The sequence below is a fragment of the Fringilla coelebs genome (genome assembly GCF_963513975.1).
Source record: "Fringilla coelebs genome assembly, chromosome: 5".
NCBI classification, from domain to species: domain Eukaryota; kingdom Metazoa; phylum Chordata; class Aves; order Passeriformes; family Fringillidae; genus Fringilla; species Fringilla coelebs.
In genome coordinates this window covers 39,215,626-39,227,880 of record NC_140033.1, presented here as the reverse complement: position 1 = coordinate 39,227,880, position 12,255 = coordinate 39,215,626, and positions in this window count along the sequence as shown.

Below are 12,255 nucleotides of genomic sequence, written 5' to 3'. Positions count from 1 at the left end.
GGTCCCTGCAGTTCACTAAGTGCCCAAACAACGGCGAGTAGTTCCAATGTCTGCAAATTATCCTCATCAGTGGCTTCCAACATATGGTGCTTCTATCGGGGGCCCTCCTTCCAGGTGATGGCTGCCTTCCGAGATTTCTTCCCAGCATCAGTGAAGGCTGTAGTACCCCCTGGTATTGGTTGTTCTGAACGTAAAGGCTTGACCACCCAATCCCATTCTTTTAACCATTGTAAGTAACGTGGTACCAATGGACCTGTATAAATTTGTGCTCCTGCTCCCAGGAGCGCCACTTGCAATTCCTCTGAGTTGAGTAAGTACCAATCCAAATCTTCCCTTTTGATTGGTAAATAAATTGTAGCAGGTTCCATTCCCGTAATTTCCAAAATTCTGCTACGACCCTTCTTCAACAGGGTTGCCACTTGCTCGATTTTTGTACTAATTGTCCTTTTTTCTTGTAGGGGCGGGGATAGCCATTCTAAGATCCTCATCTCCCCCGTTTTCTTTTGCTGTTGCGTAAGAGCTCCTAAAAGGTGACAAGGCGTACTCCAAATCGTAAGGTCAATGTCTAATGTAGCATCTCGACGAGAAACAAAGCCCGTCTCAATACATTGCATAATGCCTTGCAGGGCAGATTTCTGCTGCGGGGTGACAGTCACTGGTGCAGTTGGATCGGTACTTTTGAGCAAGGGCCTAAGGGGGTCTAACAATGAGTTAGGGATTCCAATTATAGGTTTTAACCACTGAAGATCTCCTAGGAGCCGTTGGGCCTCGTTAAGGTTGGTAATCTTAGTCGCCAGTTGTAGTTTCTGCGGGCGCACTGTCTGATTTGTGATAGACCAGCCTAAGTATTTCCATGGCGAGGATTGCTGCATCTTCTCCTGGGCAATTACAAGGGATGACTCCGCTAAGGTAGTTTGAATTTGTTGCAACTGTTGAGGCGTAAAGGGTGATTCTTGGGCAAACAAAATGTCATCCATATAATGGTAGATAATGGTGTCAGGCCACATTGTGCGGAGTGGTTGGATTGCCGCATCGACGTACAACTGGCAAATCGTAGGAGAGTTACGCATCCTCTGAGGGAGCACTTTCCATTCAAAGCGTTTGTCTGGTTCTCCTCTATTTATCGCTGGCAGGGTAAATGCAAAACGTTTAGTATCTTGTGGGTGCAGGGCTATAGTAAAGAAACAGTCTTTTAAATCAACAATTAGGAGTGGCCAGTCTTGGGGGAGCATCGCTGGATTGGGGAGGCCAGGTTGTAATGCCCCCATAGCTTCCATTTGTTCATTCACAGCGCGCAGATCATGTAACAAGCGATATTTTCCTGACTTTTTCTTGATAACGAAGATAGGAGTATTCCATGGGCTATTAGAAAGCTGTAGATGACCTTGACGAAACTGTTCTTCAACCAGCTTGTGTGCTTGAAGTAGACTTTCCCTTTTCAAAGGCCATTGCTTAACCATTACAGGGGTGTTGGTAGTCCATGTAAGTGGGATTGGGAAAGTCCAAGCAATGGCGACTACCCCAAAGGGTGCTCATTTGACAGAACAATTCCAAGCTGCGCGAGGATATCGCGTCCGATTAAACAATGTACCGTGGGAGGCAAGGTTACTACTGATAAAACAGTGACCAATTTTTGCCCATCCAGCATCACTGTCACCGGAGGAGTCTTTTGAGCTAACGTAAATCCTCCCACTCCTGTGACAGTATCAGTGGAGTCTATTGCAGGCCAGTTCTTTGGCCATTTTTCTGGAGAAATGATACTGGTGTCTGCCTCAGTGTCCAATAACCCCCAAAGTTCAATCGAGTTTCCTGCATAGGTAATTTTTACTCTTTTTCTGGGTCGACTGTGCAAGTCCATTGTGAGCATTGCTAATCTAGATGATCCGAAACCTTGGTCCCCGCGTGGTTTTTGCTCCAATGGTTGTATTCCTTTGCTGAGTTGTGGAAGGGGTATAAACTGAGCGATGCGCTGGCCTGCTTCAATTGTCAAAGGCGGGAAAGGAGTATATGCCATGATTTGAATTTCTCCAGTATAATCCGCATCAATCACACCAGGTAACACAAAAAGTCCCATAATGGAGACTGAGGAGCGTCCTACTAATAGTCCTCCATAATTTAGTCCTTTAATTTGTATGGGGCCATACACTCCAGTAGGAATTTTGGTGGGCCGCGCCGTCATCAAGGTGACTTTTATTGCTGCTGCCAAGTCGAGTCCCAAACTCTCTGCTGTGGCTGGTTGTAGACAGGAGGTGGCGCTGTTGTCACGGCAGCGACTTGTGTCTGGGCGCGGCTGCCATTCGCGCTCCGCCGAAAGTTTCCCGATCGTCGGCGACAAGCAGAGAAGTTGTGAGTATTACTTTGGCAGCTTTGGCACCACACTCCTGCTGCACGGCACTCTCTTCTCATATGACCGCCTCTTCCACATCTATAGCATCGCATAGAGGGCGGTCGACGGCTACTAGATGTCGCTGGAGCCACAGTGGAAGCACGGAGCGGAGCAAGAGCTGCAAGCACCTGAGACTGCGAGGATTCTGCCTGCTTTTGCAACCCTAACCCTAGTTCTTTAATAGCATCAACTAAAAAGGCTTGTGCCCCTGTTGGTTGCAGGGCCATTCTTTCTAACGCTTCCTCTATAGTCCAATTAGCTCCCAAAGTGGCCAATACTCTCTTAGTAGCTTCATTGCTATTTTGCAGCGCACACTGTTTAAGAAGTGCCCCACGCATATATAATGGCACTCTTGCCCTTTCGATAGCGCCAGCAGCTTTGTCCACAAAACTTCCAAATGATTCTTCTCTCCCCTGCTTAATTGCCATGTACATAGGTATCCCTGTACTATCTTTCACTTGATCAATAGCGGCCCTCACTAAGCGCATAGCCTCCCGAATCTTATCCGGCCCCGATATCATCTGGGCTTCTGTCCTCTGATAAGCTCCTAGCCCCATTAACTCGTCTATCGTGATCTCATGCAGCGGATCTCCTTGTCCCCTCTGGACAGCTACAGCCTCATTTACAAAGCCTTGCCAGTGTGCGTTAAACAACAACTGCTGATGTTGTGTAAAAATCAACTTTGCCACACTCCGCAATTCATTGGGGACTAACAGATACGTGTCAAACAAATAATCTAGCATCTGTCGCGCGGGCTCACTCTTAAATCCAAACTGGCTCACCGTCTGCCGCAACTGCGCCAATAATTTCCAATCTAATGGCGTATACGTTCCTATTTGTACTGCCTGTCCTTGCTGATTTACCCCAGGAGTAAAGGTTACAGGAAACGCCCAGCCTCTCGCCGCCTCCACCTCGTTTTCATCTCCGTTCTCCAGCCCGTGCCTGGCTAAGGCATTCCAGGCTTCCCTTCTTTGCCGTGCCATCTCCTCCCACAGGTCGCTACGCGCCCCAGGGACAGGTTCTGACTCCGGCGGATTTTCGGGAGCCTGAAGCCCAGAGTTGCTACGGGCTCCATTTTCACCAGTGGGTTCTGTCGCCGCACTGGCACCTTCCAGAAATCCATCGAGGGGTGGCGGGGAGGGACAGGGACTGCCAACCGCTTCCTCATTTCCCGCAGCCCCTCCCGGAATGGGTATCAATACTTTAGAGACGCCAGGCGCCCGGGGCTCATCAGACGCCCCATATGTAGCATTCTTTTTATACGCCTCCACTGCCTCCTGTGCCGCTCTCGTCTCTGCCTGTTGCTTTAACAGCGTATTGTGCACCGTCCGCCAAACCTTCCCCAATTTCTTTGCAGTTTTATCATCCTCTAAAACATGCTCCCACAATACATCCCCTAGCTTCCGCCACTCACTGAGATCATGCACTGTATGTGGATTCACAAAACATCCCTTAGCATAGCCCCAAGCTAACAACCCTGGGAGATCCTTTCTCAAATCTATCTCTTTTACCCCTCGCTTCTCTAAGTATGCTGTAAATAAATCATATGCTGCTTGCCTGTCCATACTGTCGTCAGCGCTGTTTGCAACTCTCCGGCTCCGGCAGCACGTATGGCTCAGGACCACCGCTGTAGCCCCTGAGGGTGTCTTCCCTTCGTCGTTCGACACCAACCCGGTTGCGTCGGGCCCCAACTCTACTTCACCGACCGTGGCGCGTCCTCCCCCGTTTTCTTTGTCAGCGCAGGGGCGACGTCGGGGTCACCATTTGTCGGAGAAGGGAGACGCGGACACCAGGTGGTCATCGGCAAGTCTCGTTTATTAGCAGTTACCTTCTTGGTTAAATACAGTGGCTAATCAGCTCATGCATATGCAAAATTATAACTCCTCATTGGTTAACTGGTTATCTACATCGTTATAGTGCACAGCTGTGACTTCTACATTTTTGTGGTTAGTAACTGTCCTTCAGTCTTTTTCTTGCATCCTGTTTACTACTTTTTGCGGACCCTCATTAGCTTCAAGGGCACTCTGCCCTTGAGGCTGCCTTTGTCCTAGATCTCTCTTAACTTTATCAAGCTAGTCTGGCTATGGCCTTTCTCTTCAAGCCAGTTCTGTATCAGCCTCTCTACAAAAATGTAAAGCAAAAGAATAAGGGATACTCTGAAAAAAAAGAAGAGACAAGAAACATATTATGGCTGATGAATTTGAAGAAAAAATAAAAAGTAAAATTATTTAGTCTGGATTTTTTTTCTATGATGAGGATTTTTTAATTGTCAGCTATATTTTTAAATATTATGATTGTGAAGTATTAACCCATGAAAAGAAAGGATGAACACAAGCAATATGGGAAATGAGGACCAGAAGAACCCCTGAGCAAGTTGTGGGAAACTCCTCTGTCTCTCCTGGAGGACTAGAAGACAAGGCTGCTTTCCTGCTCCCTTTTATTTAGTTTGGCAGCACAATATGTCCAGGATGACTGGGGTGGTCTAGGGTCTTCTTATTAGCAGCTGTCCACCTGACACATCCACTATTAAAAGGTCATTCCAGCCTCTCAAGCAGGAAGATTAGGGCACTCCAAGTGGAAGTATGTGTCATTCTTGCCTGTGTGTTGCATTTTTTCTTCTCCCTTGGCTACCAACCAGGGCTGCCATTTTCCTATTGCAGTCACCCAACACGAATGCATATCATGATGGCTCACTTCACTACTCATGACAGACCACAGCCCCACCTTCCTGACCACAGGTCAGCAAAGACAATTTGCAGAAAGAGTTACAGCCAGGCATTGTGTGTCAAAACAGCACATTTAGTGAACTCTTGCTGGCTACCAAATTCCAATTGAAATTTCCACAGCTCTAAGGGTCTCAGTTGAATTGTTTCAGCTATTCATCTTAAGACCCACCTACTCATGAGTAAAAATGGCTACTACAAAAATAAAATCCTGACAGGAAATTAATTAAATTCATAACTCCCAGCCCAAAACTAGTGCTTTATTTTCAAGAGTAGTTTTTTTTTTTCATTTACTACTTTACTCTTTCTCTACTAAATGAATATTAAATATGCTATTTATCCATAGAATTGTTTCATTCTCTGTCACCCAGAACTTCCAGTTGTGCTTGGCTTTGCAATGAAGAGGAATGTTTTTAAGCAGAAATGTATTTTTCTATACAGTTTAAAAGTTGCATAGAAAGTAATGAAGCAGGCAGGAATCTGCCTGTATTTAATTACTTATGCCAATCTTTCAGTCATACACTATTCACCTTCAATTGTATTCATTATATTATTGTGTTTGATGCTTTTAGGTTTCTAAACACTATGTGCCATAAATAGTGTTGCCCATGGCACAAGTCTGCTGTGCAGTATTCAGGTCTCCTAGCACTAATCAGGTCAGCAGATTTTAAGTTGTCCTGTACCACAAATGGAAAAAAAAAGACATTGAAAACTTTCCTTTCTAGTGCTGACCAGATATAACAAAATAGTTGTTCCTATAAGAAACCATGTCCATCAAACAATGGATTCTGTGTACAAAATGTCTTGCTATGCTAAATCCTTATTGGGATAAAAAAATGTTACAAAAAAACTGAAGGAAGGATTTATTCCAGAGCTTGCTAGTGATAATTGCAAAGAGACTTTATGAGTCAGAATGCAAAGTTTGCTCTATGGTGTCTTAATTTGCCAGCCAAGAGGTGGTCTCAAGCTCTGCTAATCAAAAGATTGAAATGGAGCTTTTGAGATCAGGCTGAGCCTATTTCTCAGAAGCTGAGGGAATTTAATTGAGTTGCCAGACCAACTTTAAAGTCTTTCTTCCAAAATACAGTTAGTTTTGACCCTTTGCCACTGCAGCAGAGTGAAATCTCAGCACAATGCAAGACAAATTAGACATGCAAATGCCTGTTAATAAGACAGACACGTAGGTGTGTCTCTTTCACAGTTCAGGAAATTTACCATGGTTTCTGAGGGCCTTATGGACTTCAGAAGCCTATTGCTGAAAATATCATTCTCCAGTTATTTAAAGGTTAGATGACAAATCTGTGAGACAGTTGGCTGTATGAAGAATATTTTTTTCCAAACAGATGTCTTCTAACGCAATGATTTTATTATTGTCTAATATAATTTTTTTATTTGCCTTGTTTAGAAAGTTAAAAATATCACACATCTCTTCTCTTACTTGCTCTCTCATGTAATCACATATAAATGTCCTTCAAAACACTCCTAGTGTACATATTAAATTATGCTTCATCCTCTTCATAATTCATGACTACCAGTTGTGATGTCTTCCCTAGAGTGCCCTTTGTGTCCTCAGCAGTGCAAAACTAGTCAAATTGGCACTAGCAGTTCTAATAACACAGCCTACAGGGGAATATATGGAAAAAAGATATGCACTTATACCTATGCTTAACTGGTAGAATCACAGCCTGGTTGAAGTTGGAGGGGACACGGCAGGGGGCATCTGATCCAGCACCCTGCTCAATCAGGACCACCTAAAGCTGGTTGCCCAGGACCATCTCCAGACGACTTTTGAATATCTCCAAGGATGGAGACTACACAACCCCCTGGGTAGCCTGTGCTCAATCACAGTAAAGGGCTGTTCCCACATGTTCAGAGCGAGCCTCCTGTGTTTCAGTTTGCCTCTGATCTTGTGACCAAAAATCAATGAAAAAAACTCTGGTTTCACATCTTTACATCTTTCCATTGTGAACAGTTTCCTTTGAACTGCCTTTTCTTCAGGCTGAACAGCCTCAGCCTTTCCCTTGTAGGAGAGATGCTCCAGTCCTTTAATTGTAGTGACCCTTCATTGGACTCTCTCCAGTATATCCAAATCTCTTTCCTGCTGGGAAGCCCAGAACTGGACACAACACTTCAATCTGCGTCCTCACCATTGCTGAGTAGAGGAGAAACGTACCCACATCAAACATATACCATCATTTTCTGAAGGTGTTTTGCTACTTCCACATCTCAGGACCAGCATTTCCAAATTTCAATTACTGTACTAAATATAGTAACAGCAATTAATTTAATAAAACAGACTGTATATTCAGCTATTCCATGCAACTGTGTGTACCTATGTACACATCTTAGTTTCCTACTGGAAACAGATATTCAGAAGGGCCCAGTTATGTTACCTTTAGTATTGCTTCATGCAGAGTCTCAGCTTGCTCTGTGTTACCAAAGTTTTTCTTAAATAATTCAATGCTGTACTTTTCACTGTTTGAACTTTCATTTATGCCATTAGGTTTTCATCTGACAGACAGCTATGGTCCTTGTAAATCGCTTCCTATCTGGAGAAGTAATTTTATTTTCTTACCCAGTGGTCCATGCCAACCATGCATATAATTTCCCTTGTCTCCTCTCTCCTTCTCTAAAGACATTTTTCCTGACATGTACCTCTTGGATTTCCTAATTTCAGAGACAATTCATGCCAGTAACTACTTAAATAATCTGCAGACACATCCATTCTCCACCACCTGTTTCTATTTTACCATGCTTCTTGAACTTCAAGGAATGGTCTTCAAGAGACCTGCAAGTTTGGTGGTTTTTTCTGCTGATCAGTGAAATAATGTACTAACTCGAGTTTGAATATCTTTTCTTTTCCACTTCCGTTACTCTTGGACACAATTTTTAAAAGATAGCAAGATTACTATGTTAAAAAATGAGTAAAATAATATCTAATATCTGTAAAAGGAAAGCTTAACACTGCCCACAAACAACTACTAAACCTGTCAGCTTTATGCAATTCTCAGGAAGAAAGTGATTGGAAAAAAAAAACAACATTGGGGCTTTTTTACTTTGAGGACCATTGTAAGGCATCTATGTCATTTAATGAATACCCAGGAAAATGGTCATATAGACTTGAATGTAACCATCCTCAAATGGTGAGTCAGAGTTTCAAGATCTTCCTGCCATCTGCATGCATCTAAACTGAGAGGTACCTTCAGAATGCTCAAAAATGCTTTAGTGGTTCTTATTGCATTTAAATCAATAAGATAAAATTTCATTGGCAATGTGTCAGTAAATATAGCAATGGCTAAAACTGGATTTTGATATATTTCAGAATACAGCTGTTAATATTTTCTTTTAAAATACATACTGCTTCAACTTCTCAGTAGTAATAACTGATGTTATTACATTAGTTTTGTAAGTGATAAATGTCTGATGGAACACAAAATTTGGATGCATTCAAGAGAAGACAATCTTACTAGCAATTTATTCAGAGCCTTGCAAGTATACATAGCACTCATCTTCTTATTAGAAAATTCCCTGTTATCAGAATGTTTATATTCAGATGTTTGTTACTTTTCTTTGATTCTATTAATAAAATAACTTCAAAAAATAAATTCTAATAAATTCTTCCAGGAAATGATCAGGCAGGATCTGAATGTTAAATAGAGGCAGCATACAGAGGTTTTATATTACTACTTCCTTTACTTTTAAAAATTAAAAATTTTGGTAATGGAAGATTTCAATGAAGCATTCATTTGAAATACAAAATATTAAAACCACTAGAATAATTAATACAGCTACTTGTTATGAGGAAATAATGGAAATAGGACCAATGAGGAGATGATGTTTTGCTCCTTCATAACAAGAACTGAATTGCCAGTCAGGACTTAGAAATGCAATGAATACAGAAAAGGTGTAGCTACCAAACTTCCAGAACTGACTAAAAAAGGAAAAGCAGTAGCTTTGATCCTAAAAGTAAGTCATATTGAAAGCTAAGGAAGAGTTAGCAAGCAGTAAAAATGAAATACAGTATTAGTTTTAATTAAATGTGTGATAAAATATTCTCATATATTTTTCATATATTTCTGTAGCTAATAGATGATAGCAACAAATAGTTACTATAGGGAATGAACTACTTTTTATATTTAAATAATGTAGAGTGCAGGAATACAAGCATGAGGTGACAGCAGGGACATTGACAGTTTGGGCAGAGGATGACGCTGGTGTACCCAGGGCTACAAAAACTCTCCAGCAGTCAACAACTGGTTATTGAATGAATGTAACCTTGGGAGCTGTACAAAACATGCACTAAGCTTCACAAAACTCAGATATATCCAGCATATGTAGACCACAACATACATTGCAAACCCAGATGTGATGCCACATTGCAGATTAATGAAGAAAAAGCAAGGTGTAGCCAGCACATGAAAATGAGCCCTGGAGTGAGAAAAAAGCCATTACCATCAGTATCATGGTCATTCTATGAAAAGACCTGGGATGCTGATACCTTGCTGATAAAACTGTTAAGACTGCAACTGTATGAACATTAAACTTCTTCTTGACTTCACCTATCAGGTCCTCCCTTTTTTCCCCACAAAAAGATCAGGAGTGCAATAATTTGGTGGGACTTTGAGCCCACCAAATTACTGATTCGGTACATCAGATGCAATGAATTGGGATCAGATTCAGTTTGAGGTTGTTAAGGGGTGAATGACTGGAAGAATGAAAAATTGCAGCAATGCACCATCACACGTTTAAAGGAAGAAAAGAAATACATTTTTCAAGAAATCACTTTTATTGCCTATATAAATATATTTCAAAGAATTTTTATAATCTACCTATATTAAGGGATAAAACATTGTTATATAGTGCATAAAAGTAAAAAATGCCGTTTTCTTCAAGATTTAGAGAACAGAAGAACATCAGGCCTAATAACAACATTCAAAACTAAGATACAAATGATGAAGCAGTCTATAAGAAAGGGAGAGGTGATAATATAATTCGTGTCATTTTGCTGACAGTCAGCTTCACAGACTGCTCTGCCAATCACCAAGAATAGCAACAGTCACCTAGCAAGGAGAAATGATTACAGGCAGTGAAAGATAAGGACAAAGAGTTTGTTCCTTTGCTGAGATTCCTGACTCAAATGCTGAATATTTATGTTAACTCATCAGTGAAGTTCACATACTTCAAATGCAATGCATAAATTATGTTGTGTGCTACTGAAAAATAAATGGCATTTTCTTTGAAGTTAGTTATTCTGGACACAATAAGGCAAATTATGGTTTAATAATTGATGTCTTTTTGCTGTCTTCCCTAATCCTATAAGTGGTTAAAGGGAGCAGTGACTCAAATTTCTGATTTTGATTAATCTCTCTTGCCTGTGGAAAAAACATTGTAGCATGAGAGAAAACACACCAATTCAGGTAGCTGCCATCACAAGCTGCATGTTAGAACATGCCATCCAGTGCTAAAAGGCTACAAACACAAAATTTGCTTTAACGGCGCATGTCAGTCTGCCATTGCCCAAGATTGTGAATACCTGTATTGCTAACAGGCACTCCCAAGATAACTAGAGAAAGACTCACAAGCATTTCCTTGCAACTTTTGCTGTAACAGGGCAAAAGACACTTCTCTTTTTAACTCTGGGAGTCATCAGAAATTATTCACACGCTTTCAAAATAAACCCTGAGTGATCCCTTTACTTCCTAAGATTCTTAATCTTTGCTCAACTTTTCCCCAAGCAATCCCACCTTTGCAGAACCTTGTCAGAGTGCTGACAGGATCAAACACATAGCAGTTCACATAGACACTCCTTGTTTCCATAAGCCATCTGAAGACAGCAGTACATACATATATATATATTTTGATATATCCCAAAATCTGACAGGCTGAAATGTTGTGGCAGTTGGCTAAGCTGGAGCTCCACTGTGTCTGGAAAGGACTAAAAAGAAAGGAAATAATTCTGAAGAATTTTCTTCCATTGAAACATCCTCCACTATTGATCTCTTCTGCCATATTTTAAGTCTGTCTGCACCCAAAATTTAAAAAAACTTTTGGATTCATTCAGTGTTTCTTGATCCTTAAATATTTTTCAGGAAAAATAAAAAGAGTAATCAGAAGGTTGTAATCAAGCATGATCTATCATTGACACAGTGATGATGACAGTCAAGATAACCAATAGAAACTAAGGCCCAAAGTAAGCAAAGTTCATCTTGTTACAGCTGTCTCATTCCTTTGCTAGCCATGTGCTGGAGCCCTGTGCAGCAGTGCTTTCCAGTGGTACCCCATTGGATTGCTGAGTGACCAAGGTTGGATCCTTACAGGAAGCCCTGAGAGGCTGAAGAGTCCTGCTACATTCAGATATTGCAGGAAAACTCAGAGCAGCCTGAATGTGACCTCTAGGCCTAACACCGACCAGTCCAAAGCAGAAAGCTGGTATTTATCAATTCTGAAATCTCTGGCCATCTGTTCTCTAAAGCTCTACAATAATTATATTCTGCTCAAATCTAAGGAACAAGGCCAGTTTTCTAGCTGATTTATAATCCTACTCCCTGAAATTACTGCACTATATTAGGAAAGTTGTCTTCGTAAAAAGGGGGGTGAGAACACCTTCTCTTTGAAATCTCTACATCTAAAATCTGGAATGTGCCCATCTTTGTTTATGGTTTTTGATATGAATGAAACCAAACCCCTAATGAATACCATTTAATGCCTGAAGTTTCCTGATATTGCACTGGTAGAAATATTTAAATTCCAGTTTTTTTGATAATTGAAGCTGGTCTTAAACATGCTCCACAACATTCATTTTGGTCTGAAGAAAACAATCATTTTTCTCTTTTTTTAAATCTCAGCGATGCAAAGCCAGAATGCCTTCCTGTGCCAGCCACAATTTGTTTTGTGGTTAGTGGAAAATGAAGTAATGCCTTCTAAATGCCTAACAGCTGGTGATGGAAGCTTTATTCAGGAAATTCTCAACACTTGCAGTTTTGCTTTGCCCTAGAGTATTGACCATTTCTGTACTGAAATATTTATCAACCCACTGATGGGCAAAACACATCTTTGCTTTGCCTAGTCTCTTGGATTTCTTCCATTCTTCTGTCCTTGTAGATTATAATCTAATCCATGAATAATAACATTAACCCTGAAAACTAA